Source organism: Sardina pilchardus, chromosome 17 (genome assembly GCF_963854185.1).
Source record: "Sardina pilchardus chromosome 17, fSarPil1.1, whole genome shotgun sequence".
Taxonomy (NCBI): Eukaryota; Metazoa; Chordata; class Actinopteri; order Clupeiformes; family Clupeidae; genus Sardina; species Sardina pilchardus.
The window spans coordinates 12889873-12914071 of NC_085010.1; the positions used below are offsets into that span (position 1 = coordinate 12889873).

General features: G+C 44.8%; 41 non-coding genes across 41 annotated transcripts; all 41 read left to right on the forward strand.

The window, feature by feature from the left end:
• The first annotated feature begins 279 nt into the window (after window positions 1-279).
• LOC134063397 (U5 spliceosomal RNA) lies at window positions 280-395 on the forward strand. The gene has a single exon (XR_009936155.1). It is a non-coding gene; the product is annotated as a U5 spliceosomal RNA (small nuclear RNA).
• Window positions 396-732: 337 nt separating this feature from the next.
• LOC134062758 (U5 spliceosomal RNA) lies at window positions 733-848 on the forward strand. Its single transcript, XR_009935543.1, has one exon. It is a non-coding gene; the product is annotated as a U5 spliceosomal RNA (small nuclear RNA).
• A 337-nt stretch (window positions 849-1185) lies between these two features.
• LOC134063398 (U5 spliceosomal RNA) lies at window positions 1186-1301 on the forward strand. Its single transcript, XR_009936156.1, has one exon. It is a non-coding gene; the product is annotated as a U5 spliceosomal RNA (small nuclear RNA).
• Window positions 1302-1638: 337 nt separating this feature from the next.
• LOC134063399 (U5 spliceosomal RNA) lies at window positions 1639-1754 on the forward strand. Its single transcript, XR_009936157.1, has one exon. It is a non-coding gene; the product is annotated as a U5 spliceosomal RNA (small nuclear RNA).
• Window positions 1755-2091: 337 nt separating this feature from the next.
• LOC134063400 (U5 spliceosomal RNA) lies at window positions 2092-2207 on the forward strand. Its single transcript, XR_009936158.1, has one exon. It is a non-coding gene; the product is annotated as a U5 spliceosomal RNA (small nuclear RNA).
• A 337-nt stretch (window positions 2208-2544) lies between these two features.
• On the forward strand, window positions 2545-2660 carry LOC134063401 (U5 spliceosomal RNA). Its single transcript, XR_009936159.1, has one exon. It is a non-coding gene; the product is annotated as a U5 spliceosomal RNA (small nuclear RNA).
• A 337-nt stretch (window positions 2661-2997) lies between these two features.
• Window positions 2998-3113, forward strand: LOC134063402 (U5 spliceosomal RNA). The gene has a single exon (XR_009936160.1). It is a non-coding gene; the product is annotated as a U5 spliceosomal RNA (small nuclear RNA).
• Window positions 3114-3450: 337 nt separating this feature from the next.
• On the forward strand, window positions 3451-3566 carry LOC134063404 (U5 spliceosomal RNA). Its single transcript, XR_009936162.1, has one exon. It is a non-coding gene; the product is annotated as a U5 spliceosomal RNA (small nuclear RNA).
• Window positions 3567-3903: 337 nt separating this feature from the next.
• On the forward strand, window positions 3904-4019 carry LOC134063324 (U5 spliceosomal RNA). The gene has a single exon (XR_009936086.1). It is a non-coding gene; the product is annotated as a U5 spliceosomal RNA (small nuclear RNA).
• Window positions 4020-4356: 337 nt separating this feature from the next.
• Window positions 4357-4472, forward strand: LOC134063405 (U5 spliceosomal RNA). The gene has a single exon (XR_009936163.1). It is a non-coding gene; the product is annotated as a U5 spliceosomal RNA (small nuclear RNA).
• A 337-nt stretch (window positions 4473-4809) lies between these two features.
• Window positions 4810-4925, forward strand: LOC134063406 (U5 spliceosomal RNA). Its single transcript, XR_009936164.1, has one exon. It is a non-coding gene; the product is annotated as a U5 spliceosomal RNA (small nuclear RNA).
• A 337-nt stretch (window positions 4926-5262) lies between these two features.
• Window positions 5263-5377, forward strand: LOC134062811 (U5 spliceosomal RNA). The gene has a single exon (XR_009935596.1). It is a non-coding gene; the product is annotated as a U5 spliceosomal RNA (small nuclear RNA).
• A 338-nt stretch (window positions 5378-5715) lies between these two features.
• LOC134062812 (U5 spliceosomal RNA) lies at window positions 5716-5830 on the forward strand. The gene has a single exon (XR_009935597.1). It is a non-coding gene; the product is annotated as a U5 spliceosomal RNA (small nuclear RNA).
• A 338-nt stretch (window positions 5831-6168) lies between these two features.
• LOC134062842 (U5 spliceosomal RNA) lies at window positions 6169-6284 on the forward strand. Its single transcript, XR_009935626.1, has one exon. It is a non-coding gene; the product is annotated as a U5 spliceosomal RNA (small nuclear RNA).
• Window positions 6285-6621: 337 nt separating this feature from the next.
• LOC134063325 (U5 spliceosomal RNA) lies at window positions 6622-6737 on the forward strand. The gene has a single exon (XR_009936087.1). It is a non-coding gene; the product is annotated as a U5 spliceosomal RNA (small nuclear RNA).
• Window positions 6738-7074: 337 nt separating this feature from the next.
• LOC134063407 (U5 spliceosomal RNA) lies at window positions 7075-7190 on the forward strand. The gene has a single exon (XR_009936165.1). It is a non-coding gene; the product is annotated as a U5 spliceosomal RNA (small nuclear RNA).
• A 337-nt stretch (window positions 7191-7527) lies between these two features.
• Window positions 7528-7642, forward strand: LOC134062813 (U5 spliceosomal RNA). Its single transcript, XR_009935598.1, has one exon. It is a non-coding gene; the product is annotated as a U5 spliceosomal RNA (small nuclear RNA).
• Window positions 7643-7980: 338 nt separating this feature from the next.
• On the forward strand, window positions 7981-8095 carry LOC134062814 (U5 spliceosomal RNA). The gene has a single exon (XR_009935599.1). It is a non-coding gene; the product is annotated as a U5 spliceosomal RNA (small nuclear RNA).
• Window positions 8096-8433: 338 nt separating this feature from the next.
• LOC134063408 (U5 spliceosomal RNA) lies at window positions 8434-8549 on the forward strand. Its single transcript, XR_009936166.1, has one exon. It is a non-coding gene; the product is annotated as a U5 spliceosomal RNA (small nuclear RNA).
• Window positions 8550-14277: 5728 nt separating this feature from the next.
• On the forward strand, window positions 14278-14393 carry LOC134063409 (U5 spliceosomal RNA). Its single transcript, XR_009936167.1, has one exon. It is a non-coding gene; the product is annotated as a U5 spliceosomal RNA (small nuclear RNA).
• Window positions 14394-14730: 337 nt separating this feature from the next.
• Window positions 14731-14846, forward strand: LOC134062780 (U5 spliceosomal RNA). The gene has a single exon (XR_009935565.1). It is a non-coding gene; the product is annotated as a U5 spliceosomal RNA (small nuclear RNA).
• Window positions 14847-15183: 337 nt separating this feature from the next.
• Window positions 15184-15299, forward strand: LOC134063410 (U5 spliceosomal RNA). The gene has a single exon (XR_009936168.1). It is a non-coding gene; the product is annotated as a U5 spliceosomal RNA (small nuclear RNA).
• A 337-nt stretch (window positions 15300-15636) lies between these two features.
• On the forward strand, window positions 15637-15752 carry LOC134063412 (U5 spliceosomal RNA). Its single transcript, XR_009936169.1, has one exon. It is a non-coding gene; the product is annotated as a U5 spliceosomal RNA (small nuclear RNA).
• Window positions 15753-16089: 337 nt separating this feature from the next.
• LOC134062815 (U5 spliceosomal RNA) lies at window positions 16090-16204 on the forward strand. The gene has a single exon (XR_009935600.1). It is a non-coding gene; the product is annotated as a U5 spliceosomal RNA (small nuclear RNA).
• Window positions 16205-16542: 338 nt separating this feature from the next.
• On the forward strand, window positions 16543-16658 carry LOC134062772 (U5 spliceosomal RNA). The gene has a single exon (XR_009935557.1). It is a non-coding gene; the product is annotated as a U5 spliceosomal RNA (small nuclear RNA).
• A 337-nt stretch (window positions 16659-16995) lies between these two features.
• LOC134063413 (U5 spliceosomal RNA) lies at window positions 16996-17111 on the forward strand. Its single transcript, XR_009936170.1, has one exon. It is a non-coding gene; the product is annotated as a U5 spliceosomal RNA (small nuclear RNA).
• A 337-nt stretch (window positions 17112-17448) lies between these two features.
• Window positions 17449-17564, forward strand: LOC134063414 (U5 spliceosomal RNA). Its single transcript, XR_009936171.1, has one exon. It is a non-coding gene; the product is annotated as a U5 spliceosomal RNA (small nuclear RNA).
• A 337-nt stretch (window positions 17565-17901) lies between these two features.
• Window positions 17902-18017, forward strand: LOC134062781 (U5 spliceosomal RNA). The gene has a single exon (XR_009935566.1). It is a non-coding gene; the product is annotated as a U5 spliceosomal RNA (small nuclear RNA).
• A 337-nt stretch (window positions 18018-18354) lies between these two features.
• Window positions 18355-18470, forward strand: LOC134062792 (U5 spliceosomal RNA). The gene has a single exon (XR_009935577.1). It is a non-coding gene; the product is annotated as a U5 spliceosomal RNA (small nuclear RNA).
• A 337-nt stretch (window positions 18471-18807) lies between these two features.
• Window positions 18808-18923, forward strand: LOC134063416 (U5 spliceosomal RNA). Its single transcript, XR_009936173.1, has one exon. It is a non-coding gene; the product is annotated as a U5 spliceosomal RNA (small nuclear RNA).
• A 337-nt stretch (window positions 18924-19260) lies between these two features.
• On the forward strand, window positions 19261-19376 carry LOC134063417 (U5 spliceosomal RNA). Its single transcript, XR_009936174.1, has one exon. It is a non-coding gene; the product is annotated as a U5 spliceosomal RNA (small nuclear RNA).
• Window positions 19377-19713: 337 nt separating this feature from the next.
• On the forward strand, window positions 19714-19829 carry LOC134062793 (U5 spliceosomal RNA). The gene has a single exon (XR_009935578.1). It is a non-coding gene; the product is annotated as a U5 spliceosomal RNA (small nuclear RNA).
• A 337-nt stretch (window positions 19830-20166) lies between these two features.
• LOC134063418 (U5 spliceosomal RNA) lies at window positions 20167-20282 on the forward strand. The gene has a single exon (XR_009936175.1). It is a non-coding gene; the product is annotated as a U5 spliceosomal RNA (small nuclear RNA).
• A 337-nt stretch (window positions 20283-20619) lies between these two features.
• Window positions 20620-20735, forward strand: LOC134062824 (U5 spliceosomal RNA). The gene has a single exon (XR_009935609.1). It is a non-coding gene; the product is annotated as a U5 spliceosomal RNA (small nuclear RNA).
• A 337-nt stretch (window positions 20736-21072) lies between these two features.
• LOC134062760 (U5 spliceosomal RNA) lies at window positions 21073-21188 on the forward strand. The gene has a single exon (XR_009935545.1). It is a non-coding gene; the product is annotated as a U5 spliceosomal RNA (small nuclear RNA).
• A 337-nt stretch (window positions 21189-21525) lies between these two features.
• Window positions 21526-21641, forward strand: LOC134063419 (U5 spliceosomal RNA). Its single transcript, XR_009936176.1, has one exon. It is a non-coding gene; the product is annotated as a U5 spliceosomal RNA (small nuclear RNA).
• Window positions 21642-21978: 337 nt separating this feature from the next.
• Window positions 21979-22094, forward strand: LOC134062782 (U5 spliceosomal RNA). The gene has a single exon (XR_009935567.1). It is a non-coding gene; the product is annotated as a U5 spliceosomal RNA (small nuclear RNA).
• Window positions 22095-22431: 337 nt separating this feature from the next.
• Window positions 22432-22547, forward strand: LOC134063420 (U5 spliceosomal RNA). Its single transcript, XR_009936177.1, has one exon. It is a non-coding gene; the product is annotated as a U5 spliceosomal RNA (small nuclear RNA).
• A 337-nt stretch (window positions 22548-22884) lies between these two features.
• On the forward strand, window positions 22885-23000 carry LOC134062704 (U5 spliceosomal RNA). The gene has a single exon (XR_009935489.1). It is a non-coding gene; the product is annotated as a U5 spliceosomal RNA (small nuclear RNA).
• Window positions 23001-23337: 337 nt separating this feature from the next.
• Window positions 23338-23452, forward strand: LOC134062816 (U5 spliceosomal RNA). Its single transcript, XR_009935601.1, has one exon. It is a non-coding gene; the product is annotated as a U5 spliceosomal RNA (small nuclear RNA).
• Window positions 23453-23790: 338 nt separating this feature from the next.
• LOC134062773 (U5 spliceosomal RNA) lies at window positions 23791-23906 on the forward strand. Its single transcript, XR_009935558.1, has one exon. It is a non-coding gene; the product is annotated as a U5 spliceosomal RNA (small nuclear RNA).
• Window positions 23907-24199: the final 293 nt, after the last annotated feature.

The window sequence follows — 24199 nt, forward strand, 5'->3', positions numbered from 1 at the left end:
AAAGGAGAGGAGCTCCCACGTTGGCGGCACGGTCTGCTGTTCGCCTGTGGTTTTACCTGGTGCTGTAAGCTTTTCTGGATTTTGAGGAGGGGGAAAAACTAAACTTTTTCTTAGGCCCAGTTTGAAAATTACTAGACCATATGCGAATCACTTCACCTTTTGCACAAAGGTAAAGCAGTACTTAGAAGGTCCGTGCGTGGCGTCAAGGGTACTTGTAACCCTGATGGTGACCCGTGTCGCTGGCGGTGGCTACCTGAAGTCATGTTCTAGACCGGCAGAACACTCATGGTTCTCTTCATATCGTATAAATCTTTCGCCTTTTACTAAAGATTTCCGTGGAAAGGACCACTATGAGTTGATATGAATTTTTTGACGCCCCGCCTTACGGTGGGGCTCCTTGAACTGTGAAAAAGAAGCGCTTTCTCTTTGCTTGTGTGCCGACAGCGACGAACGAAAGGAGAGGAGCTTCCACGTTGGCGGCACGGTCTGCTGTTCGCCTGTGGTTTTACCTGGTGCTGTAAGCTTTTCTGGATTTTGAGGAGGGGGAAAAACTAAACTTTTTCTTAGGCCCAGTTTGAAAATTACTAGACCATATGCGAATCACTTCACCTTTTGCACAAAGGTAAAGCAGTACTTAGAAGGTCCGTGCGTGGCGTCAAGGGTACTTGTAACCCTGATGGTGACCCGTGTCGCTGGCGGTGGCTACCTGAAGTCATGTTCTAGACCGGAAGAACACTCATGGTTCTCTTCATATCGTATAAATCTTTCGCCTTTTACTAAAGATTTCCGTGGAAAGGACCACTATGAGTTGATATGAATTTTTTGACGCCCCGCATTACGGTGGGGCTCCTTGATTTGTGAAAAAGAAGCGCTTTCTCTTTGCTTGTGTGCCGACAGCGACGAACGAAAGGGGAGGAGCTCCCACCTTGGCGGCACGGTCTGCTGTTCGCCTGTGGTTTTACCTGGTGCTGTAAGCTTTTCTGGATTTTGAGGAGGGGGAAAAACTAAACTTTTTCTTAGGCCCAGTTTGAAAATTACTAGACCATATGCGAATCACTTCACCTTTTGCACAAAGGTAAAGCAGTACTTAGAAGGTCCGTGCGTGGCGTCAAGGGTACTTGTAACCCTGATGGTGACCCGTGTCGCTGGCAGTGGCTAGCTGAAGTCATGTTCTAGACCGGCAGAACACTCATGGTTCTCTTCATATCGTATAAATCTTTCGCCTTTTACTAAAGATTTCCGTGGAAAGGACCACTATGAGTTGATATGAATTTTTTGACGCCCCGCCTTACGGTGGGGCTCCTTGATCTGTGAAAAAGAAGCGCTTTCTCTTTGCTTGTGTGCCGACAGCGACGAACGAAAGGAGAGGAGCTCCCACGTTGGCGGCACGGTCTGCTGTTCGCCTGTGGTTTTACCTGGTGCTGTAAGCTTTTCTGGATTTTGAGGAGGGGGAAAAACTAAACTTTTTCTTAGGCCCAGTTTGAAAATGACTAGACCATATGCGTATCACTTCACCTTTTGCACAAAGGTAAAGCAGTACTTTGAAGGTCCGTGCGTGGCGTTAAGGGTACTTGTAACCCTGATGGTGACCCGTGTCGCTGGCGGTGGCTACCTGAAGTCATGTTCTAGACCGGCAGAACACTCATGGTTCTCTTCATATCGTATAAATCTTTCGCCTTTTACTAAAGATTTCCGTGGAAAGGACCACTATGAGTTGATATGAATTTTTTGACGCCCCGCCTTACGGTGGGGCTCCTTGATCTGTGAAAAAGAAGCGCTTTCTCTTTGCTTGTGTGCCGACAGCGACGAACGAAAGGAGAGGAGCTCCCACGTTGGCGGCACGGTCTGCTGTTCGCCTGTGGTTTTACCTGGTGCTGTAAGCTTTTCTGGATTTTGAGGAGGGGGAAAAACTAAACTTTTTCTTAGGCCCAGTTTGAAAATGACTAGACCATATGCGTATCACTTCACCTTTTGCACAAAGGTAAAGCAGTACTTTGAAGGTCCGTGCGTGGCGTCAAGGGTACTTGTAACCCTGATGGTGACCCGTGTCGCTGGCGGTGGCTACCTGAAGTCATGTTCTAGACCGGCAGAACACTCATGGTTCTCTTCATATCGTATAAATCTTTCGCCTTTTACTAAAGATTTCCGTGGAAAGGACCACTATGAGTTGATATGAATTTTTTGACGCCCCGCCTTACGGTGGGGCTCCTTGATCTGTGAAAAAGAAGCGCTTTCTCTTTGCTTGTGTGCCGACAGCGACGAACGAAAGGAGAGGAGCTCCCACGTTGGCGGCACGGTCTGCTGTTCGCCTGTGGTTTTACCTGGTGCTGTAAGCTTTTCTGGATTTTGAGGAGGGGGAAAAACTAAACTTTTTCTTAGGCCCAGTTTGAAAATGACTAGACCATATGCGTATCACTTCACCTTTTGCACAAAGGTAAAGCAGTACTTTGAAGGTCCGTGCGTGGCGTCAAGGGTACTTGTAACCCTGATGGTGACCCGTGTCGCTGGCGGTGGCTACCTGAAGTCATGTTCTAGACCGGCAGAACACTCATGGTTCTCTTCATATCGTATAAATCTTTCGCCTTTTACTAAAGATTTCCGTGGAAAGGACCACTATGAGTTGATATGAATTTTTTGACGCCCCGCCTTACGGTGGGGCTCCTTGATCTGTGAAAAAGAAGCGCTTTCTCTTTGCTTGTGTGCCGACAGCGACGAACGAAAGGAGAGGAGCTCCCACGTTGGCGGCACGGTCTGCTGTTCGCCTGTGGTTTTACCTGGTGCTGTAAGCTTTTCTGGATTTTGAGGAGGGGGAAAAACTAAACTTTTTCTTAGGCCCAGTTTGAAAATGACTAGACCATATGTGTATCACTTCACCTTTTGCACAAAGGTAAAGCAGTACTTTGAAGGTCCGTGCGTGGCGTTAAGGGTACTTGTAACCCTGATGGTGACCCGTGTCGCTGGCGGTGGCTACCTGAAGTCATGTTCTAAACCGGCAGAACACTCATGGTTCTCTTCATATCGTATAAATCTTTCGCCTTTTACTAAAGATTTCCGTGGAAAGGACCACTATGAGTTGATATGAATTTTTTGACGCCCCGCCTTACGGTGGGGCTCATTGATCTGTGAAAAAGAAGCGCTTTCTCTTTGCTTGTGTGCCGACAGCGACGAACGAAAGGAGAGGAGCTCCCACGTTGGCGGCACGGTCTGCTGTTCGCCTGTGGTTTTACCTGGTGCTGTAAGCTTTTCTGGATTTTGAGGAGGGGGAAAAACTAAACTTTTTCTTAGGCCCAGTTTGAAAATGACTAGACCATATGCGTATCACTTCACCTTTTGCACAAAGGTAAAGCAGTACTTTGAAGGTCCGTGCGTGGCGTTAAGGGTACTTGTAACCCTGATGGTGACCCGTGTCGCTGGCGGTGGCTACCTGAAGTCATGTTCTAAACCGGCAGAACACTCATGGTTCTCTTCATATCGTATAAATCTTTCGCCTTTTACTAAAGATTTCCGTGGAAAGGACCACTATGAGTTGATATGAATTTTTTGACGCCCCGCCTTACGGTGGGGCTCCTTGATCTGTGAAAAAGAAGCGCTTTCTCTTTGCTTGTGTGCCGACAGCGACGAACGAAAGGAGAGGAGCTCCCACGTTGGCGGCACGGTCTGCTGTTCGCCTGTGGTTTTACCTGGTGCTGTAAGCTTTTCTGGATTTTGAGGAGGGGGAAAAACTAAACTTTTTCTTAGGCCCAGTTTGAAAATTACTAGACCATATGCGAATCACTTCACCTTTTGCACAAAGGTAAAGCAGTACTTAGAAGGTCCGTGCGTGGCGTCAAGGGTACTTGTAACCCTGATGGTGACCCGTGTCGCTGGCGGTGGCTACCTGAAGTCATGTTCTAGACCGGCAGAACACTCATGGTTCTCTTCATATCGTATAAATCTTTCGCCTTTTACTAAAGATTTCCGTGGAAAGGACCACTATGAGTTGATATGAATTTTTTGATGCCCCGCCTTACGGTGGGGCTCCTTGAACTGTGAAAAAGAAGCGCTTTCTCTTTGCTTGTGTGCCGACGGCGACGAACGAAAGGAGAGGAGCTCCCACGTTGGCGGCACGGTCTGCTGTTCGCCTGTGGTTTTACCTGGTGCTGTAAGCTTTTCTGGATTTTGAGGAGGGGGAAAAACTAAACTTTTTCTTAGGCCCAGTTTGAAAATTACTAGACCATATGCGAATCACTTCACCTTTTGCACAAAGGTAAAGCAATACTTAGAAGGTCCGTGTGTGGCGTCAAGGGTACTTGTAACCCTGATGGTGACCCGTGTCGCTGGCGGTGGCTACCTGAAGTCATGTTCTAGACCGGCAGAACACTCATGGTTCTCTTCATATCGTATAAATCTTTCGCCTTTTACTAAAGATTTCCGTGGAAAGGACCACTATGAGTTGATATGAATTTTTTGACGCCCCGCCTTACGGTGGGGCTCCTTGATCTGTGAAAAAGAAGCGCTTTCTCTTTGCTTGTGTGCCGACAGCGACGAACGAAAGGGGAGGAGCTCCGACCTTGGCGGCACGGACTGCTGTTCGCCTGTGGTTTTACCTGGTGCTGTAAGCTTTTCTGGATTTTGAGGAGGGGGAAAAACTAAACTTTTTCTTAGGCCCAGTTTGAAAATGACTAGACCATATGCGTATCACTTCACCTTTTGCACAAAGGTAAAGCAGTACTTTGAAGGTCCGTGCGTGGCGTTAAGGGTACTTGTAACCCTGATGGTGACCCGTGTCGCTGGCGGTGGCTACCTGAAGTCATGTTCTGGACCGGCAGAACACTCATGGTTCTCTTCATATCGTATAAATCTTTCGCCTTTTACTAAAGATTTCCGTGGAAAGGACCACTATGAGTTGATATGAATTTTTTGACGCCCCGCCTTACGGTGGGGCTCCTTGATTTGTGAAAAAGAAGCGCTTTCTCTTTGCTTGTGTGCCGATGGCGACGAACGAAAGGGGAGGAGCTCCCACCTTGGCGGCACGGTCTGCTGTTCGCCTGTGGTTTTACCTGGTGCTGTAAGCTTTTCTGGATTTTGAGGAGGGGGAAAAACTAAACTTTTTCTTAGACCCAGTTTGAAAATTACTAGACCATATACGTATCACTTCACCTTTTGCACAAAGGTAAAGCAGTACTTTGAAGGTCCGTGCGTGGCGTTAAGGGTACTTGTAACCCTGATGGTGACCCGTGTCGCTGGCGGTGGCTACCTGAAGTCATGTTCTAGACCGGCAGAACACTCATGGTTCTCTTCATATCGTATAAATCTTTCGCCTTTTACTAAAGATTTCCGTGGAAAGGACCACTATGAGTTGATATGAATTTTTTGACGCCCCGCCTTACGGTGGGGTTCTTTGATCTGTGAAAAAGAAGCGCTTTCTCTTTGCTTGTGTGCCGACAGCGACGAACGAAAGGAGAGGAGCTCCTACGTTGGCGGCATGGTCTGCTGTTCGCCTGTGGTTTTACCTGGTGCTGTAAGCTTTTCTGGATTTTGAGGAGGGGGAAAAACTAAACTTTTTCTTAGGCCCAGTTTGAAAATTACTAGACCATATGCGAATCACTTCACCTTTTGCACAAAGGTAAAGCAGTACTTAGAAGGTCCGTGCGTGGCGTCAAGGGTACTTGTAACCCTGATGGTGACCCGTGTCGTTGGCGGTGGCTACCTGAAGTCATGTTCTAGACCGGCAGAACACTCATGGTTCTCTTCATATCGTATAAATCTTTCGCCTTTTACTAAAGATTTCCGTGGAAAGGACCACTATGAGTTGATATGAATTTTTTGACGCCCCGCCTTACGGTGGGGTTCCTTGATCTGTGAAAAAGAAGCGCTTTCTCTTTGCTTGTGTGCCGACAGCGACGAACGAAAGGAGAGGAGCTCCCACGTTGGCGGCAAGGTCTGATGTTCGCCTGTGGTTTTACCTGGTGCTGTAAGCTTTTCTGGATTTTGAGGAGGGGGAAAAACTAAACTTTTTCTTAGGCCCAGTTTGAAAATTACTAGACCATATGCGAATCACTTCACCTTTTGCACAAAGGTAAAGCAGTACTTAGAAGGTCCGTGCGTGGCGTCAAGGGTACTTGTAACCCTGATGGTGACCCGTGTCGCTGGCGGTGGCTACCTGAAGTCTTGTTCTAGACCGGCAGAACACTCATGGTTCTCTTCATATTGTATAAATCTTTCGCCTTTTACTAAAGATTTCCGTGGAAAGGACCACTATGAGTTGATATGAATTTTTTGACGCCCCGCCTTACGGTGGGGCTCCTTGATCTGTGAAAAAGAAGCGCTTTCTCTTTGCTTGTGTGCCGACAGCGACGAACGAAAGGAGAGGAGCTCCCACGTTGGCGGCACGGTCTGCTGTTCGCCTGTGGTTTTACCTGGTGCTGTAAGCTTTTCTGGATTTTGAGGAGGGGGAAAAACTAAACTTTTTCTTAGGCCCAGTTTGAAAATTACTAGACCATATGCGAATCACTTCACCTTTTGCACAAAGGTAAAGCAGTACTTAGAAGGTCCGTGCGTGGCGTCAAGGGTACTTGTAACCCTGATGGTGACCCGTGTCGCTGGCGGTGGCTACCTGAAGTCATGTTCTAGACCGGCAGAACACTCATGGTTCTCTTCATATCGTATAAATCTTTCGCCTTTTACTAAAGATTTCCGTGGAAAGGACCACTATGAGTTGATATGAATTTTTTGATGCCCCGCCTTACGGTGGGGCTCCTTGATCTGTGAAAAAGAAGCGCTTTCTCTTTGCTTGTGTGCCGACAGCGACGAACGAAAGGGGAGGAGCTCCGACCTTGGCGGCACGGACTGCTGTTCGCCTGTGGTTTTACCTGGTGCTGTAAGCTTTTCTGGATTTTGAGGAGGGGGAAAAACTAAACTTTTTCTTAGGCCCAGTTTGAAAATGACTAGACCATATGCGTATCACTTCACCTTTTGCACAAAGGTAAAGCAGTACTTTGAAGGTCCGTGCGTGGCGTTAAGGGTACTTGTAACCCTGATGGTGACCCGTGTCGCTGGCGGTGGCTACCTGAAGTCATGTTCTGGACCGGCAGAACACTCATGGTTCTCTTCATATCGTATAAATCTTTCGCCTTTTACTAAAGATTTCCGTGGAAAGGACCACTATGAGTTGATATGAATTTTTTGACGCCCCGCCTTACGGTGGGGCTCCTTGATTTGTGAAAAAGAAGCGCTTTCTCTTTGCTTGTGTGCCGATGGCGACGAACGAAAGGGGAGGAGCTCCCACCTTGGCGGCACGGTCTGCTGTTCGCCTGTGGTTTTACCTGGTGCTGTAAGCTTTTCTGGATTTTGAGGAGGGGGAAAAACTAAACTTTTTCTTAGACCCAGTTTGAAAATTACTAGACCATATACGTATCACTTCACCTTTTGCACAAAGGTAAAGCAGTACTTTGAAGGTCCGTGCGTGGCGTTAAGGGTACTTGTAACCCTGATGGTGACCCGTGTCGCTGGCGGTGGCTACCTGAAGTCATGTTCTAGACCGGCAGAACACTCATGGTTCTCTTCATATCGTATAAATCTTTCGCCTTTTACTAAAGATTTCCGTGGAAAGGACCACTATGAGTTGATATGAATTTTTTGACGCCCCGCCTTACGGTGGGGTTCTTTGATCTGTGAAAAAGAAGCGCTTTCTCTTTGCTTGTGTGCCGACAGCGACGAACGAAAGGAGAGGAGCTCCTACGTTGGCGGCATGGTCTGCTGTTCGCCTGTGGTTTTACCTGGTGCTGTAAGCTTTTCTGGATTTTGAGGAGGGGGAAAAACTAAACTTTTTCTTAGGCCCAGTTTGAAAATTACTAGACCATATGCGAATCACTTCACCTTTTGCACAAAGGTAAAGCAGTACTTAGAAGGTCCGTGCGTGGCGTCAAGGGTACTTGTAACCCTGATGGTGACCCGTGTCGTTGGCGGTGGCTACCTGAAGTCATGTTCTAGACCGGCAGAACACTCATGGTTCTCTTCATATCGTATAAATCTTTCGCCTTTTACTAAAGATTTCCGTGGAAAGGACCACTATGAGTTGATATGAATTTTTTGACGCCCCGCCTTACGGTGGGGTTCCTTGATCTGTGAAAAAGAAGCGCTTTCTCTTTGCTTGTGTGCCGACAGCGACGAACGAAAGGAGAGGAGCTCCCACGTTGGCGGCAAGGTCTGATGTTCGCCTGTGGTTTTACCTGGTGCTGTAAGCTTTTCTGGATTTTGAGGAGGGGGAAAAACTAAACTTTTTCTTAGGCCCAGTTTGAAAATTACTAGACCATATGCGAATCACTTCACCTTTTGCACAAAGGTAAAGCAGTACTTAGAAGGTCCGTGCGTGGCGTCAAGGGTACTTGTAACCCTGATGGTGACCCGTGTCGCTGGCGGTGGCTACCTGAAGTCTTGTTCTAGACCGGCAGAACACTCATGGTTCTCTTCATATCGTATAAATCTTTCGCCTTTTACTAAAGATTTCCGTGGAAAGGACCACTATGAGTTGATATGAATTTTTTGACGCCCCGCCTTACGGTGGGGCTCCTTGATCTGTGAAAAAGAAGCGCTTTCTCTTTGCTTGTGTGCCGACAGCGACGAACGAAAGGAGAGGAGCTCCCACGTTGGCGGCACGGTCTGCTGTTTGCCTGTGGTTTTACCTGGTGCTGTAAGCTTTTCTGGATTTTGAGGAGGGGGAAAAACTAAACTTTTTCTTAGGCCCAGTTTGAAAATGACTAGACCATATGCGTATCACTTCACCTTTTGCACAAAGGTAAAGCAGTACTTTGAAGGTCCGTGCGTGGCGTTAAGGGTACTTGTAACCCTGATGGTGACCCGTGTCGCTGGCGGTGGCTACCTGAAGTCATGTTCTAGACCGGCAGAAGCTGGTTGTAGACTTTTATCTTGATTTCTTGACACCGACATATTTCCGGCCCGTCGTGGGAGATCCGGCGGAAGTGGAAGGACAGAGGTTTTGACGCGAAAGTTTGGGACGCGGAAAGTTTGAACGTCGGAGATTTAAGTAAATAAATTACTCGCAGTGAATGTAATTGGATAATGGCTGAGAAATCTGGTGGAACTTTTTTAGCTCTAAGTCTTGATAATATAATTGATGACAAAATGTTTTGGGATGAGGTTGCTGGCAACAGGCAGAATGTAAGGCAAAGATCAGAGAGTGAAGGGGATTCCATAGAATCAATCGTTTTGGCAAAAAAGAGTAAAACTGACGGTAACCGAGTTTTGAGAAATCAGGATGATGTGTGGAAAGTTATTTTGGTGTTTGATCAAAAGGGAGGACCAGATCTTCATCCAATACATATCACAAAGGCAATAGAAAAGGAAATAGGTAAAATAAATCATGCACGGTTTATGGGGAACGGGAGGATCCTGATCTTTGCCAATTCAAAAGAACAACAAAGTATCATTCTTAACAAAACTACGCTTAACAAACTCAAGGTAACGGCACACATTCCAGGTGCAGCATCCAAGGTAAGAGGAGTGATATCAGGTATTCCAACATCAGTTTCAATGGAGGAGATCATGGAATGTTTAAAGGAATATGATTTGGTTGAAGCTAAACGATTGACAAAAGGTAAAGATAAAACAGAAAGCTTATCGATTTTGTTAAGCTTCAAGAAAGAACTGCCAAATAGGGTTCAAATGGGATACATGTCTTACTCAGTACGAGAATATATTCCACCGCCATTAAGATGCTTTCATTGCCAAAGGTTTGGCCATGCTGCCAGTCAATGTAGAGGTAAACTTAGATGTGCGAAATGTGGAGGAGAACACGAGTATGGTCATTGTGAACAAGATGCTGTGATAAAATGTTGTAATTGTGGTGGTAATCATAGTGCTGCTTATGGAGGTTGTGAGAAACACAAGGAGGCAAGAGAAGTCCAGAAAGTCAAAATTACTCAGAAAGTGTCATATGCAGAGGCTGCTAAGAAAGTTGTATGTGAGAAGAAAGGTTCTAGCTTTAATGTTCCCCCCTCTATGACAGAACAAGCTTCTAGCAATCCAATAAGTAGAACTAATTACAAGAGTTATCCTAAAGAGGGTAGGCCTACTCAACAGATCAGTAGACATAGACTTGACTCTCATCCATCAGAATGCTGTGATCTTAAAAGCAAAATGTCAGAAGAAGTAATGTTGGTTAAGAAAAATGACTTCCTTGCCTTTATGTATGCTGTGATTACTAAAGCAACTGAACTTCCTCAGGGAAGTGACAAGATCAAAGCAATTGTAGATATTGCAAATGACTTATTAGGATTTAGTTCACAAGCCAGTGAAATTCAAGAGATATTGAAGTGTAAGTCTGATGGTCAAAAGTCTAATTAAAATCATTATGGTATTCCTCATTCTACAATGGAATGCCAGAAGTCTAATTGCAAATGGTCAAGAATTTAAAAGATACATTCATGAACTGCAAGAAAAACCTGATGTAATATGTATTCAAGAAACCTGGTTAAGACCACACCTTGACTTTATATTAAAAGGGTACAATGGTATTAGATATGATAGAGAAAAGGGTAGAGGTGGAGGATGTATGACATTTATTAAATTGGGAATTCCATATAGATTCATTAAAACCAAAGATTATGAATGTGTGGTAACTGAAATATGTAATGAAGGTAGTGGTAATTTTACTATCATTAATTATTACAATCCATGTAAAGCATTAACTAATGAATTATTGAAGGGTGTTGTTAAAAGAAACTATAGAGAGATCTGGTGTGGGGATTTCAATGCGCACAATAGTTTATGGGGTAGTAAACTGACCGATTTGAATGGAGAGGCAGTGGAAGAAATGATGAATGATAGAATGTTGGTGTGTCTAAATAATGGATGTGGTACTAGAATTAATGTATATAAAAATGAAACTTCTTGTATAGATTTAACTCTAGTTGATAGAACAATTGCAAGTAGATGTGAATGGGTAATAGATCAAAGCACAAGCATGGGTAGTGATCATTTCCCAATCATATGTGAAGTGGGTATAGAAATCAAGATTGAACAGAGTAATGTGCCCCATAGATGGAATTTTAAAAAAGCAGATTGGAAGAAATTTGTAGAAATTTGTGAGAATGATGATATATCAATAAATGATGATCAGACAATTGATGAAATGAATAGCAAGGTAAGTTCTTTTATATTGATTGCAGCCAGCCAAAGCATTCCTATTAGTCAGAATCAAAAGAAACAAATCAATGTTCCATGGTGGAATGATAAATGTTCTGAGGCTATAAAGGAAAGAAATAGAGGTTTTAAGATCCTGCGTAGAAATCTAACAATGGACAATCTTTGTAATTACCAAAGAAAAAAGGCGTTAGCCAGGAAAGTTATTAAGGAGGCTAAGAGAGATTCATGGAGACAGTTTTGTACAACAATAGGGAAAGAAACTACTCTAAATAAAGTATGGATGATGGTTAAGAAAATGATAGGCAAATTTAAGCCTCCTCATATTCCTGTTTTAATTAAAGATGGGAATCAAGCAATTTCAGATATTGATAAAGCCAATATGCTTGGTAGAGCTTTTGCAGACATACACAAGGGTAGTCATCTGGAGGAGCGATATAAGAGAAGGAAAAAAGAGGTAATGGAAACAAATAAAAATATTTTAAATGCAAAGGAGCCAGATATGTCTATTATGGATGCTGAAATTAATATGTCAGAACTTAAGAGGGCATTGAGTAATACTGCTTATTCTGCTCCAGGGACAGACAATATCTGTTATGCTATGTTAAGAAAATTACCTGATAATATATTAACTAAAGTCCTTATACTGTTTAATAAAGTATGGAATGAAGGTAAATTACCAAGCATATGGAAATGGGCAAGAATCCTTCCTTTTTCTAAGCCAGGTAAAGACTCAAGTGATCCAGGAAACTATAGGCCTATTGCACTCACTTCACACCTTGGGAAATTATTGGAAAAAATTATAGTAATGCGTTTGAATTATTTCCTTGAATACATAAATCCACTTAAAGGCTATCAAACTGGATTTAGGAGGTGCAAATCAACAACTGATGCTTTGGTTAAAGTAAGTAATGAAATTGAAAAATCTTTAATTATGAAAGAAGTAATGGTAACAGTCTTCCTGGATATTGAGAAAGCATATGATACTATGTGGAGAGAAGGTCTGCTGATTAAATTAGAAAAAATGAGAATTAATGGAAAAATGTATAATTATATACTTGACTTTCTATCTCAGCGTTCTATCAGAGTTAAAGTGGGTGATGCAGTGTCTGATGAGTTTATTGTTGAAAATGGAATTCCTCAGGGAAGTGTCATCAGCCCTATATTGTTCAACATAATGATTAATGATATATATGAAAAAATGGGAGAGAATTATGAAGGCCTATTATATGCAGATGATGCTGTCATTTGGAGAAGAGGGCGTAACATTTCATATGTTAATGAGAAAGTACAAAAGGACATTCACTTGCTTGAAGAGTGGGGAGTTGATTGGGGTTTCAAATTTTCTGTCTCAAAGTCACAGGTTGTATATTTCACTAGGAAAAAAGTTCCTGAAACATATAAAATGACATTGTACAATCAACAGCTTGAAAGAAATGAAACATTTAAGTACTTAGGATTATGGTTGGATACCAAACTAACATGGAAATATCACATCCAGTACATAGAAACTAAGTGTAAAAAGGTCATTAATCTCATGAGAATGGTCTCTGGGCAAAAATGGGGAGCAGACAGGCAATCTCTCATTAACATATATAAAGCATTGATTCGATCAAATATTGACTATGGTTGCATAATTTACAGTTCAGCATGTAAAACATCAATAAAGAAAATTGAAAGTATGCAATTTAAGGCTTTGAGGATTGCTCTGGGTGCTTTTAAAACAACTCCCACAAGTGCTTTACTGGTGGAATCAAAGGAACCCCCTATTAGCTTAAGGTATGAGAAGTTGTCCTTAACTTATTGGGTTAGGTTAAAAGGAAGTTTTAACAACCCAGCTCTGTCAGTTTTTAATGATTGTTGGGAGTATTCTAAATGCTCCAGTGGTTTTGGCTGGAATATAGACAATCTAGTAAATCAATATGGTTTGACAGAGTTGAAGTATGGCCCAGCATTAGCTCTAAGCAGTGTTCCTCCATGGTTACTCCCTGCTCCTGAGGTAAACATTGAGTTATTAGCAGATAAAAGTGAGCATCTCACCAAGCAAAGTTATTCTGAAGCCTGCTTAAGCTATTTAAATAGGACATATTATGGATACCTGAAAATATATACAGATGGTTCCAAAGATCCTAAAGGAAGATCTGGTATTGGTATTTATATTCCAGAATTTGACAAAAAATATGGGTATAGAGTGAGTGACTTTTTATCAGTTTACTCAATAGAGATGACTGCAGTAATAACTGCCCTCAGATGGGTTGAAGAGGTTAAACCTCTTAGATCAGTTATATGTTCTGACTCTATGGCTGTTCTACAAAGTTTTATATCAGGTCATACTATTCGTGAAGATTTGATATTGGAGGTGAAACATCTTCTTTTAAATATTATTAATCTTGGATTAACTGTTCAATTCTGTTGGATTCCAGGACATTATGGAATTGATGGCAATGAAGTTGCAGATAAATTAGCTAAAAAAGCTCTGGAATTAGAACAGGTTGGAATTCATATTCCATTGGGTAAAGGAGATGCTAAAGCCTTACTTAACACAGAAATCATGCTGAGATGGCAAGATGAATGGGAGTCAGAGAGGCCAGACATTACCATGGGAATCAGAACTGTGTTGAAGGGAAAAGAATCACCTCATTGGGTCTAAATAGACATGAAGAAGTTGTTTTCACCAGACTGAGGTTGGGCCACACAGGTCTTAATGCTACATTATCCTTAATAAATAAAAGTAATGGTATATGTTCTGAATGTAAAGTTTTGGAGGATGTTAATCATGTATTGTTTAGTTGTATGAAATATGAACAGTTCAGGAAAATATGGAAAGACTTGGATATAGGAAATAACATTCATGACATATTACAGGACCAAGGAATGCAGGGACAAAGAATTAAATATTTTATTATGTATCTTAAAGATACTGGTTTAATTAGAATAATATAGGTTTTTTTTTTTTTTTTTTTATTTAGTTATGTTTTATTTTTTATTTTTATGATTTTATGATTTAAGGTATCTCTTGCCAAACGTCCTTTTACACACTCCTGTGTAGTAGTCCAGTAGGTGGCGGTATATATTGAGGAAATATGACCCGCCATTAAACAGAAGAAGAAGAAGAAGAAGAAGTAGACCGGCAGAACACTCATGGTTCTCTTCATATCGTATAAATCTTTCGCCTTTTACTAAAGATTTCCGTGGAAAGGACCACTATGAGTTGATATGAATTTTTTGACGCCCCGCCTTACGGTGGGGCTCCTTGATCTGTGAAAAAGAAGCGCTTTCTCTTTGCTTGTGTGCCGACAGCGACGAACGAAAGGAGAGGAGCTCCCACGTTGGCGGCACGGTCTGCTGTTCGCCTGTGGTTTTACCTGGTGCTGTAAGCTTTTCTGGATTTTGAGGAGGGGGAAAAACTAAACTTTTTCTTAGGCCCAGTTTGAAAATGACTAGACCATATGCGTATCACTTCACCTTTTGCACAAAGGTAAAGCAGTACTTTGAAGGTCCGTGCGTGGCGTTAAGGGTACTTGTAACCCTGATGGTGACCCGTGTCGCTGGCGGTGGCTACCTGAAGTCATGTTCTAAACCGGCAGAACACTCATGGTTCTCTTCATATCGCATAAATCTTTCGCCTTTTACTAAAGATTTCCGTGGAAAGGACCACTATGAGTTGATATGAATTTTTTGACGCCCCGCCTTACGGTGGGGCTCCTTGATCTGTGAAAAAGAAGCGCTTTCTCTTTGCTTGTGTGCCGACAGCGACGAACGAAAGGAGAGGAGCTCCCACGTTGGCGGCACGGTCTGCTGTTCGCCTGTGGTTTTACCTGGTGCTGTAAGCTTTTCTGGATTTTGAGGAGGGGGAAAAACTAAACTTTTTCTTAGGCCCAGTTTGAAAATTACTAGACCATATGCGAATCACTTCACCTTTTGCACAAAGGTAAAGCAATACTTAGAAGGTCCGTGCGTGGCGTCAAGGGTACTTGTAACCCTGATGGTGACCCGTGTCGCTGGCGGTGGCTACCTGAAGTCATGTTCTAGACCGGCAGAACACTCATGGTTCTCTTCATATCGTATAAATCTTTCGCCTTTTACTAAAGATTTCCGTGGAAAGGACCACTATGAGTTGATATGAATTTTTTGACGCCCCGCCTTACGGTGGGGCTCCTTGATCTGTGAAAAAGAAGCGCTTTCTCTTTGCTTGTGTGCCGACAGCGACGAACGAAAGGGGAGGAGCTCCGACCTTGGCGGCACGGACTGCTGTTCGCCTGTGGTTTTACCTGGTGCTGTAAGCTTTTCTGGATTTTGAGGAGGGGGAAAAACTAAACTTTTTCTTAGGCCCAGTTTGAAAATGACTAGACCATATGCGTATCACTTCACCTTTTGCACAAAGGTAAAGCAGTACTTTGAAGGTCCGTGCGTGGCGTTAAGGGTACTTGTAACCCTGATGGTGACCCGTGTCGCTGGCGGTGGCTACCTGAAGTCATGTTCTAGACCGGCAGAACACTCATGGTTCTCTTCATATCGTATAAATCTTTCGCCTTTTACTAAAGATTTCCGTGGAAAGGACCACTATGAGTTGATATGAATTTTTTGACGCCCCGCCTTACGGTGGGGCTCCTTGATTTGTGAAAAAGAAACGCTTTCTCTTTGCTTGTGTGCCGATGGCGACGAACGAAAGGGGAGGAGCTCCCACCTTGGCGGCACGGTCTGCTGTTCGCCTGTGGTTTTACCTGGTGCTGTAAGCTTTTCTGGATTTTGAGGAGGGGGAAAAACTAAACTTTTTCTTAGACCCAGTTTGAAAATTACTAGACCATATACGTATCACTTCACCTTTTGCACAAAGGTAAAGCAGTACTTTGAAGGTCCGTGCGTGGCGTTAAGGGTACTTGTAACCCTGATGGTGACCCGTGTCGCTGGCGGTGGCTACCTGAAGTCATGTTCTAGACCGGCAGAACACTCATGGTTCTCTTCATATCGTATAAATCTTTCGCCTTTTACTAAAGATTTCCGTGGAAAGGACCACTATGAGTTGATATGAATTTTTTGACGCCCCGCCTTACGGTGGGGTTCCTTGATCTGTGAAAAAGAAGCGCTTTCTCTTTGCTTGTGTGCCGACAGCGACGAACGAAAGGAGAGGAGCTCCTACGTTGGCGGCACGGTCTGCTGTTCGCCTGTGGTTTTACCTGGTGCTGTAAGCTTTTCTGGATTTTGAGGAGGGGGAAAAACTAAACTTTTTCTTAGGCCCAGTTTGAAAATTACTAGACCATATGCGAATCACTTCACCTTTTGCACAAAGGTAAAGCAGTACTTAGAAGGTCCGTGCGTGGCGTCAAGGGTACTTGTAACCCTGATGGTGACCCGTGTCGTTGGCGGTGGCTACCTGAAGTCATGTTCTAGACCGGCAGAACACTCATGGTTCTCTTCATATCGTATAAATCTTTCGCCTTTTACTAAAGATTTCCGTGGAAAGGACCACTATGAGTTGATATGAATTTTTTGACGCCCCGTCCTACGGTGGGGCTCCTTGATTTGTGAAAAAGAAGTGCTTTCTCTTTGCTTGTGTGCCGACAGCGACGAACGAAAGGGGAGGAGCTCCGACCTTGGCGGCACGGTCTGCTGTTCGCCTGTGGTTTTACCTGGTGCTGTAAGCTTTTCTGGATTTTGAGGAGGGGGAAAAACTAAACTTTTTCTTAGGCCCAGTTTGAAAATTACTAGACCATATGCGAATCACTTCACCTTTTGCACAAAGGTAAAGCAGTACTTAGAAGGTCCGTGCGTGGCGTCAAGGGTACTTGTAACCCTGATGGTGACCCGTGTCGCTGGCGGTGGCTACCTGAAGTCTTGTTCTAGACCGGCAGAACACTCATGGTTCTCTTCATATCGTATAAATCTTTCGCCTTTTACTAAAGATTTCCGTGGAAAGGACCACTATGAGTTGATATGAATTTTTTGACGCCCCGCCTTACGGTGGGGCTCCTTGATCTGTGAAAAAGAAGCGCTTTCTCTTTGCTTGTGTGCCGACAGCGACGAACGAAAGGAGAGGAGCTCCCACGTTGGCGGCAAGGTCTGATGTTCGCCTGTGGTTTTACCTGGTGCTGTAAGCTTTTCTGGATTTTGAGGAGGGGGAAAAACTAAACTTTTTCTTAGGCCCAGTTTGAAAATTACTAGACCATATGCGAATCACTTCACCTTTTGCACAAAGGTAAAGCAGTACTTAGAAGGTCCGTGCGTGGCGTCAAGGGTACTTGTAACCCTGATGGTGACCCGTGTCGCTGGCGGTGGCTACCTGAAGTCTTGTTCTAGACCGGCAGAACACTCATGGTTCTCTTCATATCGTATAAATCTTTCGCCTTTTACTAAAGATTTCCGTGGAAAGGACCACTATGAGTTGATATGAATTTTTTGACGCCCCGCCTTACGGTGGGGCTCCTTGATCTGTGAAAAAGAAGCGCTTTCTCTTTGCTTGTGTGCCGACAGCGACGAACGAAAGGAGAGGAGCTCCCACGTTGGCGGCAAGGTCTGATGTTCGCCTGTGGTTTTACCTGGTGCTGTAAGCTTTTCTGGATTTTGAGGAGGGGGAAAAACTAAACTTTTTCTTAGGCCCAGTTTGAAAATGACTAGACCATATGCGTATCACTTCACCTTTTGCACAAAGGTAAAGCAGTACTTTGAAGGTCCGTGCGTGGCGTTAAGGGTACTTGTAACCCTGATGGTGACCCGTGTCGCTGGCGGTGGCTACCTGAAGTCATGTTCTAAACCGGCAGAACACTCATGGTTCTCTTCATATCGCATAAATCTTTCGCCTTTTACTAAAGATTTCCGTGGAAAGGACCACTATGAGTTGATATGAATTTTTTGACGCCCCGCCTTACGGTGGGGCTCCTTGAACTGTGAAAAAGAAGCGCTTTCTCTTTGCTTGTGTGCCGACAGCGACGAACGAAAGGAGAGGAGCTCCCACGTTGGCGGCACGGGCTGCTGTTCGCCTGTGGTTTTACCTGGTGCTGTAAGCTTTTCTGGATTTTGAGGAGGGGGAAAAACTAAACTTTTTCTTAGGCCCAGTTTGAAAATTACTAGACCATATGCGAATCACTTCACCTTTTGCACAAAGGTAAAGCAGTACTTAGAAGGTCCGTGCGTGGCGTCAAGGGTACTTGTAACCCTGATGGTGACCCGTGTCGCTGGCGGTGGCTACCTGAAGTCATGTTCTAGACCGGAAGAACACTCATGGTTCTCTTCATATCGTATAAATCTTTCGCCTTTTACTAAAGATTTCCGTGGAAAGGACCACTATGAGTTGATATGAATTTTTTGACGCCCCGCCCTACGGTGGGGCTCCTTGATTTGTGAAAAAGAAGCGCTTTCTCTTTGCTTGTGTGCCGACAGCGACGAACGAAAGGGGAGGAGCTCCGACCTTGGCGGCACGGTCTGCTGTTCGCCTGTGGTTTTACCTGGTGCTGTAAGCTTTTCTGGATTTTGAGGAGGGGGAAAAACTAAACTTTTTCTTAGGCCCAGTTTGAAAATGACTAGACCATATGCGTATCACTTCACCTTTTGCACAAAGGTAAAGCAGTACTTTGAAGGTCCGTGCGTGGCGTTAAGGGTACTTGTAACCCTGATGGTGACCCGTGTCGCTGGCGGTGGCTACCTGAAGTCATGTTCTAGACCGGCAGAACACTCATGGTTCTCTTCATATCGTATAAATCTTTCGCCTTTTACTAAAGATTTCCGTGGAAAGGACCACTATGAGTTGATATGAATTTTTTGACGCCCCGCCTTACGGTGGGGCTCCTTGAACTGTGAAAAAGAAGCGCTTTCTCTTTGCTTTTGTGCCGACAGCGACGAACGAAAGGAGAGGAGCTCCCACGTTGGAGGCACGGTCTGCTGTTCGCCTGTGGTTTTACCTGGTGCTGTAAGCTTTTCTGGATTTTGAGGAGGGGGAAAAACTAAACTTTTTCTTAGGCCCAGTTTGAAAATTACTAGACCATATGCGAATCACTTCACCTTTTGCACAAAGGTAAAGCAGTACTTAGAAGGTCCGTGCGTGGCGTCAAGGGTACTTGTAACCCTGATGGTGACCCGTGTCGCTGGCGGTGGCTACCTGAAGTCATGTTCTAGACCGGCAGAACACTCATGGTTCTCTTCATATCGTATAAATCTTTCGCCTTTTACTAAAGATTTCCGTGGAAAGGACCACTATGAGTTGATATGAATTTTTTGACGCCCCGCCTTACGGTGGGGCTCCTTGAACTGTGAAAAAGAAGCGCTTTCTCTTTGCTTGTGTGCCGACAGCGACGAACGAAAGGAGAGGAGCTCCCACGTTGGCGGCACGGGCTGCTGTTCGCCTGTGGTTTTACCTGGTGCTGTAAGCTTTTCTGGATTTTGAGGAGGGGGAAAAACTAAACTTTTTCTTAGGCCCAGTTTGAAAATTACTAGACCATATGCGAATCACTTCACCTTTTGCACAAAGGTAAAGCAGTACTTAGAAGGTCCGTGCGTGGCGTCAAGGGTACTTGTAACCCTGATGGTGACCCGTGTCGCTGGCGGTGGCTACCTGAAGTCATGTTCTAGACCGGAAGAACACTCATGGTTCTCTTCATATCGTATAAATCTTTCGCCTTTTACTAAAGATTTCCGTGGAAAGGACCACTATGAGTTGATATGAATTTTTTGACGCCCCGCCCTACGGTGGGGCTCCTTGATTTGTGAAAAAGAAGCGCTTTCTCTTTGCTTGTGTGCCGACAGCGACGAACGAAAGGGGAGGAGTTCCGACCTTGGCGGCACGGTCTGCTGTTCGCCTGTGGTTTTACCTGGTGCTGTAAGCTTTTCTGGATTTTGAGGAGGGGGAAAAACTAAACTTTTTCTTAGGCCCAGTTTGAAAATGACTAGACCATATGCGTATCACTTCACCTTTTGCACAAAGGTAAAGCAGTACTTTGAAGGTCCGTGCGTGGCGTTAAGGGTACTTGTAACCCTGATGGTGACCCGTGTCGCTGGCGGTGGCTACCTGAAGTCATGTTCTAGACCGGCAGAACACTCATGGTTCTCTTCATATCGTATAAATCTTTCGCCTTTTACTAAAGATTTCCGTGGAAAGGACCACTATGAGTTGATATGAATTTTTTGACGCCCCGCCTTACGGTGGGGCTCCTTGAACTGTGAAAAAGAAGCGCTTTCTCTTTGCTTGTGTGCCGACAGCGACGAACGAAAGGAGAGGAGCTCCCACGTTGGCGGCACGGTCTGCTGTTCGCCTGTGGTTTTACCTGGTGCTGTAAGCTTTTCTGGATTTTGAGGAGGGGGAAAAACTAAACTTTTTCTTAGGCCCAGTTTGAAAATTACTAGACCATATGCGAATCACTTCACCTTTTGCACAAAGGTAAAGCAGTACTTAGAAGGTCCGTGCGTGGCGTCAAGGGTACTTGTAACCCTGATGGTGACCCGTGTCGCTGGCGGTGGCTACCTGAAGTCATGTTCTAGACCGGCAGAACACTCATGGTTCTCTTCATATCGTATAAATCTTTCGCCTTTTACTAAAGATTTCCGTGGAAAGGACCACTATGAGTTGATATGAATTTTTTTACGCCCCGCCTTACGGTGGGGCTCCTTGAACTGTGAAAAAGAAGCGCTTTCTCTTTGCTTGTGTGCCGACGGCGACGAACGAAAGGAGAGGAGCTCCCACGTTGGCGGCACGGTCTGCTGTTCGCCTGTGGTTTTACCTGGTGCTGTAAGCTTTTCTGGATTTTGAGGAGGGGGAAAAACTAAACTTTTTCTTAGGCCCAGTTTGAAAATTACTAGACCATATGCGAATCACTTCACCTTTTGCACAAAGGTAAAGCAGTACTTAGAAGGTCCGTGCGTGGCGTCAAGGGTACTTGTAACCCTGATGGTGACCCGTGTCGCTGGCGGTGGCTACCTGAAGTCATGTTCTAGACCGGAAGAACACTCATGGTTCTCTTCATATCGTATAAATCTTTCGCCTTTTACTAAAGATTTCCGTGGAAAGGACCACTATGAGTTGATATGAATTTTTTGACGCCCCGCATTACGGTGGGGCTCCTTGATTTGTGAAAAAGAAGCGCTTTCTCTTTGCTTGTGTGCCGACAGCGACGAACGAAAGGGGAGGAGCTCCCACCTTGGCGGCACGGTCTGCTGTTCGCCTGTGGTTTTACCTGGTGCTGTAAGCTTTTCTGGATTTTGAGGAGGGGGAAAAACTAAACTTTTTCTTAGGCCCAGTTTGAAAATGACTAGACCATATGCGTATCACTTCACCTTTTGCACAAAGGTAAAGCAGTACTTTGAAGGTCCGTGCGTGGCGTTAAGGGTACTTGTAACCCTGATGGTGACCCGTGTCGCTGGCGGTGGCTACCTGAAGTCATGTTCTAGACCGGCAGAACACTCATGGTTCTCTTCATATCGTATAAATCTTTCGCCTTTTACTAAAGATTTCCGTGGAAAGGACCACTATGAGTTGATATGAATTTTTTGACGCCCCGCCTTACGGTGGGGCTCCTTGATCTGTGAAAAAGAAGCGCTTTCTCTTTGCTTGTGTGCCGACAGCGACGAACGAAAGGAGAGGAGCTCCCACGTTGGCGGCACGGTCTGCTGTTCGCCTGTGGTTTTACCTGGTGCTGTAAGCTTTTCTGGATTTTGAGGAGGGGGAAAAACTAAACTTTTTCTTAGGCCCAGTTTGAAAATGACTAGACCATATGCGTATCACTTCACCTTTTGCACAAAGGTAAAGCAGTACTTTGAAGGTCCGTGCGTGGCGTTAAGGGTACTTGTAACCCTGATGGTGACCCGTGTCGCTGGCGGTGGCTACCTGAAGTCATGTTCTAAACCGGCAGAACACTCATGGTTCTCTTCATATCGCATAAATCTTTCGCCTTTTACTAAAGATTTCCGTGGAAAGGACCACTATGAGTTGATATGAATTTTTTGACGCCCCGCCTTACGGTGGGGCTCCTTGATCTGTGAAAAAGAAGCGCTTTCTCTTTGCTTGTGTGCCGACAGCGACGAACGAAAGGAGAGGAGCTCCCACGTTGGCGGCACGGTCTGCTGTTCGCCTGTGGTTTTACCTGGTGCTGTAAGCTTTTCTGGATTTTGAGGAGGGGGAAAAACTAAACTTTTTCTTAGGCCCAGTTTGAAAATTACTAGACCATATGCGAATCACTTCACCTTTTGCACAAAGGTAAAGCAATACTTAGAAGGTCCGTGCGTGGCGTCAAGGGTACTTGTAACCCTGATGGTGACCCGTGTCGCTGGCGGTGGCTACCTGAAGTCATGTTCTAGACCGGCAGAACACTCATGGTTCTCTTCATATCGTATAAATCTTTCGCCTTTTACTAAAGATTTCCGTGGAAAGGACCACTATGAGTTGATATGAATTTTTTGACGCCCCGCCTTACGGTGGGGCTCCTTGATCTGTGAAAAAGAAGCGCTTTCTCTTTGCTTGTGTGCCGACAGCGACGAACGAAAGAGGAGGAGCTCCGACCTTGGCGGCACGGACTGCTGTTCGCCTGTGGTTTTACCTGGTGCTGTAAGCTTTTCTGGATTTTGAGGAGGGGGAAAAACTAAACTTTTTCTTAGGCCCAGTTTGAAAATGACTAGACCATATGCGTATCACTTCACCTTTTGCACAAAGGTAAAGCAGTACTTTGAAGGTCCGTGCTTGGCGTTAAGGGTACTTGTAACCCTGATGGTGACCCGTGTCGCTGGCGGTGGCTAGCTGAAGTCATGTTCTAGACCGGCAGAACACTCATGGTTCTCTTCATATCGTATAAATCTTTCGCCTTTTACTAAAGATTTCCGTGGAAAGGACCACTATGAGTTGATATGAATTTTTTGACGCCCCGCCTTACGGTGGGGCTCCTTGATTTGTGAAAAAGAAACGCTTTCTCTTTGCTTGTGTGCCGATGGCGACGAACGAAAGGGGAGGAGCTCCCACCTTGGCGGCACGGTCTGCTGTTCGCCTGTGGTTTTACCTGGTGCTGTAAGCTTTTCTGGATTTTGAGGAGGGGGAAAAACTAAACTTTTTCTTAGACCCAGTTTGAAAATTACTAGACCATATACGTATCACTTCACCTTTTGCACAAAGGTAAAGCAGTACTTTGAAGGTCCGTGCGTGGCGTTAAGGGTACTTGTAACCCTGATGGTGACCCGTGTCGCTGGCGGTGGCTACCTGAAGTCATGTTCTAGACCGGCAGAACACTCATGGTTCTCTTCATATCGTATAAATCTTTCGCCTTTTACTAAAGATTTCCGTGGAAAGGACCACTATGAGTTGATATGAATTTTTTGACGCCCCGCCTTACGGTGGGGTTCCTTGATCTGTGAAAAAGAAGCGCTTTCTCTTTGCTTGTGTGCCGACAGCGACGAACGAAAGGAGAGGAGCTCCTACGTTGGCGGCACGGTCTGCTGTTCGCCTGTGGTTTTACCTGGTGCTGTAAGCTTTTCTGGATTTTGAGGAGGGGGAAAAACTAAACTTTTTCTTAGGCCCAGTTTGAAAATTACTAGACCATATGCGAATCACTTCACCTTTTGCACAAAGGTAAAGCAGTACTTAGAAGGTCCGTGCGTGGCGTCAAGGGTACTTGTAACCCTGATGGTGACCCGTGTCGTTGGCGGTGGCTACCTGAAGTCATGTTCTAGACCGGCAGAACACTCATGGTTCTCTTCATATCGTATAAATCTTTCGCCTTTTACTAAAGATTTCCGTGGAAAGGACCACTATGAGTTGATATGAATTTTTTGACGCCCCGTCCTACGGTGGGGCTCCTTGATTTGTGAAAAAGAAGTGCTTTCTCTTTGCTTGTGTGCCGACAGCGACGAACGAAAGGGGAGGAGCTCCGACCTTGGCGGCACGGTCTGCTGTTCGCCTGTGGTTTTACCTGGTGCTGTAAGCTTTTCTGGATTTTGAGGAGGGGGAAAAACTAAACTTTTTCTTAGGCCCAGTTTGAAAATTACTAGACCATATGCGAATCACTTCACCTTTTGCACAAAGGTAAAGCAGTACTTAGAAGGTCCGTGCGTGGCGTCAAGGGTACTTGTAACCCTGATGGTGACCCGT